Source organism: Grammomys surdaster, unplaced genomic scaffold (genome assembly GCF_004785775.1).
Source record: "Grammomys surdaster isolate TR1022 unplaced genomic scaffold, NIH_TR_1.0 263, whole genome shotgun sequence".
Classification (NCBI taxonomy): Eukaryota; Metazoa; Chordata; class Mammalia; order Rodentia; family Muridae; genus Grammomys; species Grammomys surdaster.
The window spans coordinates 1,428,001-1,434,999 of record NW_021604704.1 but is presented as its reverse complement, the minus strand read 5'-3'; the positions used below and the strand labels follow the sequence as shown (position 1 = coordinate 1,434,999).

General features: G+C 35.1%; 1 non-coding gene across 1 annotated transcript; it reads right to left on the bottom strand.

The window, feature by feature from the left end:
• Positions 1 to 911: 911 nt before the first annotated feature.
• Positions 912 to 1,125, bottom strand: LOC114628085. The gene has a single exon (XR_003712445.1). It is a non-coding gene; the product is annotated as a small nucleolar RNA U3 (small nucleolar RNA).
• Positions 1,126 to 6,999: the final 5,874 nt, after the last annotated feature.

The following is a 6,999-nucleotide window of genomic DNA, read 5'->3' as shown; positions in this document are numbered from 1 at the left end:
AAAATAGAATCAAACAAGCAAAACAAACTAAAATTCTGTGAAACAAAGAGTTGATTCTTCGAGAAAATCAAAGATAGACAAACCCAAGTCTAAACTAACTAAAAGATATAGATAGAATATCCAAAGTACCAAAATCAGATGAAAAGGGATAATTTCCTTGAGAGGTACAACTTACCAAAGTAAAGTCAATATCCAAAATATAATTTCAACAGAGCTACAACCATTGATGAAGAAGAAGGAGTCATTAAAAGTCTCCCAACCAAAAAATAAAAATAAAATAACTCAGGGCCAGATGGTTTTAGTGGAGAATTCTACCAGATTTTCAGGAAAGAGTTAATGCCAATATTCCTCAAACTATTCCTGAAAATAGAAACAGAAAGAACATTGCCCAACTCACTTATGAGGCCATGAGACCCTGATACTCAAACCAGAAAAGACCCAACAAGAAAGAGAATTACAGACTAATTTCTCTTATAAACATAGATGTAAAAATTTTCAATAAAATGCATCTAAGCCAAATCTAAGAACACATCAAAAAGATCACTGAACGTGACTAAGTAAGCTTAATTTCAGAGATGGAGGGATAGTTCAATATATGAAAATCAATAAATGCAATCTACCATATAAACAAACTAAGAAAACCCCACATAGTCATCTAATTAGATGCAGAAAAAGACTTTGACAAAATCCAACACCTGTCATGATCAAAGTCCTGGAGAGATCAAAGTCTTGGAGAGATAAGGGATATAAAGGACATACCAAAGCATAATAAAGGGAATTTAAAGCAAATCTATAGCCGCCATAAATAAAATGGACAGAACCTCAAAACAATTCCAATAAAATCATGAGCATGACATGGTTCTTCACACTCTTCATGCCTATTCAATATAGGACTTGAAGTCTTTTTTTTTACCACTCAGACTGTGTCCTCTCCCTCTCAATCCTCAGTGAGAATCAAGAAGGGTCATCAATGGCCAGTAGCAGTTGCAGGAAGCAACGCTAAGAGCCGGCTTCACACTCAGGAGAGAACGCTGTGCCTCCTCCTTGTGGTTTCAGGTGCTCTACATAGTCAGAAAAACTTCTCTAGTAACTAACTATAGAAATGACCCCTGAAAGTATAGTCTTTTGAAGTCTTACCTAGAGCAATACAATGACTGAAGGAGATTAAGGGGATAAAAATTGGAAAGGAAGAATTCAAGGTGTTGCTATTCACAGATGATATGATAGTAGACATAATTGGTCCCAAAAACTCTACCAAAGAACTCTGTCAGCTGATAAACACTTTCAGAAATGTAGGTGGATACAAAATTAATTCACAAAAACCAGTAGCCATCCTATATAAAATCAATTATCCAAAAAAAGAAGAAATTAGAAATTCAATGTCTTCTAATAGGAAATATCTTGGGGTAACTCTAAACAAGCAAATGTATGATGAAAATCATATGATTAAAATTTTCAAGTCATTGAAAAAAACAAATTGAAGAAGATATGAGAAGATGGAAAGATATCCCATGCTTATGGATAAGTAAAACTGACATAGTAAAAATGATCACTCTAACAACAGCTCAATAAAATCCCCATGAAAATTCTAACACAATTCTCTACAAATCTTGAAAAGGAGAGTTTTCAATCACATACAGAAATACAAAAAAATCCAGAATGGTTAAAAGAATAATGAACTGCCAATTCAAGTTATACTACAGAGCCATAGCAAGAAATACTGCATGGTATTGGCATAAAAACTGACATGTTGGTCATTGTAATCAAATAAAAGATTCAGATATAAATCTGCATATCTATAGACATGTGAGTTTTAAACACATTGGAAAAAGCATCTTCAACAAATGCTGCTGCTCAAACTGGATGTTTCCAAGTAGAAGAATGCAAATTGATCCATACTTACCTGTAGACAAAAATTTTTGCAATCTACTTTTATTAGGGGTTCAACTTCCCTAGCCTACCACCCAGCAGAGGTAGTGGAAGAGAAGAGTTATTAGGATATGTGGGAAGTAGACCTGTTCAGCAATAGTTCTTTGGGGGTGAGCTTGCTCTTTTTTGGCAGCAGCTCAGTCCTGTAGCAAACACTAGACATGCCTTAGCAGCTGCAGACCAGTTCTCTAAGCAGGCAGACAACAGGCACAAAAACAGTAGCTACAGTCCAATCCTTTTAACAAGCCAGGCAGCCATAGTTCAATCCTGAAGAAACCACCTGAGACTAGGCCTCAGAAGTGGTAAGGAACCTCATGAGTGAGTATCTCTCAGTGGAGGCATTATCAAAAGTGGAGCTCAACACTATGTAAGGTGAACCAATACATGTGTGTCTTTAGAGAAGAATAGCAAGGTGGAGCAAACCAAACCAAAGCTCAGTGCCTATCTCCCACTGTCTGGGGGTCATATTTATACTCTATCAAGAGTCCTTTCACATGACTGTTATATGCAAACATCTTTTTACCTGTCTACTTCAGGAAAACAGTTTTCCTGGGTTTAATTGGATTATTTTGTTTGTTGATATACAATTCCTTAATTTCTTCATATATTTTGGATATCAGCCCTCTGTCAGATGTGGGGTTGGTGAAGACCTTTTCCCATTCCGTAGGCTTCATTTTTTACAATTGATGGTATTGTTTGCTACACAGAACTTTTTCAGTTTCATGAAGTCCCATTTATTAAATGTTTATGTTAGTGCCTGTGGTAATGTTATTCTGTTCAGAAAAGGTTCTCATGTGCTAATGAGCTCAAGGTTATTCCCATTTTCTCTTCTATCAGATTTGACATATCTGGTTTTATGTTGATGTTTTTGATCCATTTGGAGTTGAGTTTATGTAGGGTGTTAGGCAAGAGTTTTTTTTTTTTTTTGCATTCTTCTACCTGTAGACTTCTAGTTTGATTAGCTATTTGTTGAAGATACTTTTGAGTTTTAAGCTACAATTAGAACAATAATGTCCAAGGAAATTGATTACTAGAGATACAAGAAAAGATCTTTCACCATACATCTGTTGATAAATATATTATTACATGCCATAGCTTTACAGGAAATTATCTTTTTGGATTTCTGCTATCAGTGTAGCTCACTTCTTCCATTAACACTGATCAATAGGCCATTTGCTTCTGTAAAAACCAGTCTTACAAATTTTGTGTTTCACACTCTCTAGAGGTTCAGTTTCCTAGGTGTCAGACAGCAGAGATGACATCAGCATATATCCATGAGTCTTTTTCCTCAAACTAATCTACATTAAATAGCAAATAGAGACTGAAGGATCGACAGTATAGTTCAATAATAGTAAAGCTTTTGCCTCACAGGAATCAAGCCCTAGACTTAATCCTCAGCACAGTGAAAAGAAATCAAAACAAACCTACAACAACAACAACAAATCAAAACAAAACCAACAAACCAAACAAAAAAACAAAAACAAAAGCAACAACAACAAAAACCCACAGTCAAGAGGATCTGTTAGTGAAACCATCAAAACTCTCTATAGTTCTTTCAAAAAACATTTGCCAACCTGAAACTCTATCTATAGATACAAGTAAGAACAGAAAAAAAAATCTCAATTGGTATATAAGCTTATCTTTTATTACAAGAAAAAGACATCAAGATGCCAATGTGAATTCTTACAATGAGATGTATTTCTTAAGTATATATGTTTCCCTGCAATATTTCATAATGATTTTCTTGACTATCATAATGTAAAAAATATGTTGTCAACAGAGAAATTGGTAAATAAATGTCTAGAGAGTCATCAGTACTATCAAACAAGCATAACAAAGTATACCCAAAATGAACGTTAGAACTGAGTTCTTTTTGTCAGTTTGCTTACATTTATCTACAGATGTAGAATTCTCTAAAGCAGATAAAAGCATGAAATTAAGAGATTCTTTTGAGAGTGCACAGCTAAGGTGAGCAAAAGGAAGATCATTTGCCATCTGCTTAGAGGATGCTGAAAGTAAATACTAACTTTCAATTGCCTCACATTTAAAATAGGAAATACTCCAAAGCACTTTTAATTTCTCTCTCTGAGATACTAGGATCTTCTCCCACTAAAACATAAAATCAAATAAAAAACATATGCACATATAGATTGTCACACTATTTGAAAATTTGTGCTTTAACATTTCACAGTGTACACATGTAATAACACTTTGTTTTTTGTCTATGTTGCCAAATTGTTTTATGTCATTACTTAGGTGACCAAGTAATTTGCTTTTCAATTCTCCATCAAATTTTCTTTCTTGAATACTTTTTTCAGATGTAGCAAGAGTGCATATTAACTACAATAGTATAATTTTATATGATAATTTAAACCATATTTGCAAGATCATTAGTTTGCTACAAATGATATGACAATGTATTGTCTATTGATATTTAATAAACACAAGTACTCAAAACATTATAAGACCTAAAATCTTATACAAATCATAAAAATAGAGTGGTTTGAGACTTCACATAGTCTGATGCACTACTTGGCTTTTACGAGAACAATAACAAATAATATCAGTACAATGATGTTTATTGTAAGTCAATTCATGTGAACATCCATATTTGTATCTAAGTATTCCTTTTAAAAATGTCTGTTAAAAAGATTTATCTGTGCATTTTTTGCTAATATCTACTTATCAATGAGTACATACCATGAATGTCCTTTTGGGTCTGGGTTATGTCACTCAATATGATATTTTCTAGTTTCATCCATTTGTCTGCAAAATTCATGATGTCTCTTTTTAACAGCTGTATAGTATTCCATTGTGTAAATGAACCACATTTTCCATATCTATTCTTCAGTTGAGTAACATCTGGTTGTTTCCAGTTTCTGGCTATTACGAATAAGGCTGCTATGAACTTATTGGAATACATATCCTTGTGATATGGTGGAGCATCTTTTGGGTATATACCTAGGAGTGGTATAGCTGGTTCTTCAGGTAAAAATATTTCCAACTTTTTGAGGAACTACCAGATTGATTTCTAGAGTGGTTGTATAAGTTTTAACTTACATGAGCAATGGAGGAGTGTTCCTCTTTCTCCATATCCTCTCTAACATGTGCTGTCACTTGAGTTTTTGATCTTAGCATTTCTTATTAAAACCCCAAATTTCTCCTGTATAAAAGAAATGCAGGAACAAAAATGGAGCAGATACTGAAGGAATTTGTGATCAGTGACACGCCCAACTTGTGACCCATCCCATGGATGGGCACCAATCCCTGACACTATTACTGATGCTATATTGTGCTTGCAGACAGGAGCCTAGCATGGCTGTCCTCTGAGAGGTACTACCAGCAGCCAACAGAGACAGATGCAGGTATTCACAGCTAACCATTGTATGGATGGAGGTCGGAACCCCTATGGAACAATTAGGGGAAGGATTACAGGAACTGAAGCAGATGGCAACCCCGTAAGAAGACCAGCAGTATCAACTAACCTGTACTACTGGGGGCTCCCAGAAACTGAGCCACCGACTAAAGAGCATACATGGGCAGGCCCAAGGACTCAAACACATATGTAGCAAAGGGTTGTCTTGTCTGGCCTCTGTGTGAGAGGATGTGGCTAATCCTGTAGATTTGTGACACTTCAGGGTGAAGGTATATCCTGGAGTATGGTACCCTCTCAGAAGTGAAGGGGAGGGGGAAGAGGGAGACAACTCTGAGAGGGGAAACAGGGAGAGGGCGCCATTTGGAGTGTTTGTTAATTAATTAATTAATTAATTAATTAATTAAAAAGATTTATCTGACACCATGAAACAAGTCCCAACTATCAAGCCTTTTTTATAACATAAAATAAAATCAGGAACTATCGATGTAAATCAACCATTACACTGCTTACCTTTCAGGCATAAGGATCTGAATTTGATACCAAGAACTTGTGTAAAATAAGAAAGCCACACATAGTGGCATAAGCATTTAATCTTATCAATGTGGACGCAGAAATGGGTATGCTTGCAGGTTGCTAGCCTCATCTACTTGTCAGGTTCTAGGCCAATGTGAACCTTGTCTTGAAAACAATGATAAGCAGTACCTCAAGAATAACATACAAGGATTTCTTTTGGCTTCCATATACATTCACATACATGAGCACCCACAAACACATGAACATGGACGTATATACACACAGAGAAAAAAAAGAAAATCAAGCATTAATTATATACAACATTTCTGATTATTGTATTCTATATTGTAAACATTTTAGAAGGGCATCATTGATTGCAATTATTGATCCTTCTTATTTCTATAACAAAATACACAACAAAAACAATTTAAGGAAGAAAGGGTTTAATTTGGTTCACAGTTCAAAAGTACAGTCCAAGCCATCATGGCAGAGGAATTTCCATAGAATTTGAGCCTACTGATCACATTATATTCATAGTCTGGAAGTAAAGAAAAAGAGGAATCCTGTTTTTACCTCAATTTCTCCACTATTCAGGCCCAGTCCTAAACCCATGGATTGGTGCTTCTCACATCTGGCCCTACTTTGATTAAACTAACCTAGATAAACCCTCACAGGCATACCCACAGGCTGCTCTCCTGGCTGTCTCCCAGATTTTGTCAAGTTGACCATCAGAACTAAGCTCCACACTATCCTTTATAACAAATATGAAAAACACAGTTTAATTTGTAGATGACTTGCTGTAAGAGTAAGAAATTAATTTCTACAGTTCTCTAGTATCAATGGCAGAAAATACTAAAACTCTCTCAGTTTTACCTTTACATCTCCATTTGGAGTAATTCATTAAAAGTGGCCTGATACCAATGTTCATGTCTTTGCTTGTTAGTAACATTAAGATTATCCATTAATCATTTAGTTCTTTTTCCCTTTTTATGACGTTATTTCTTGTTTGATTTTTTTAAGAAGAGTGCTTGAAATTGTGCATTTTAATGCATACCAGTTTAGTTGGTAGTCCACTTTAAGTATGAGCTCTCTTTAAATGTACTTAACAACTTGTTAATCTCCCCAGTACGTGGATTCCTTTAATTTCCATCCAGATTCTTCCTCAGGAAAATATCTAATGT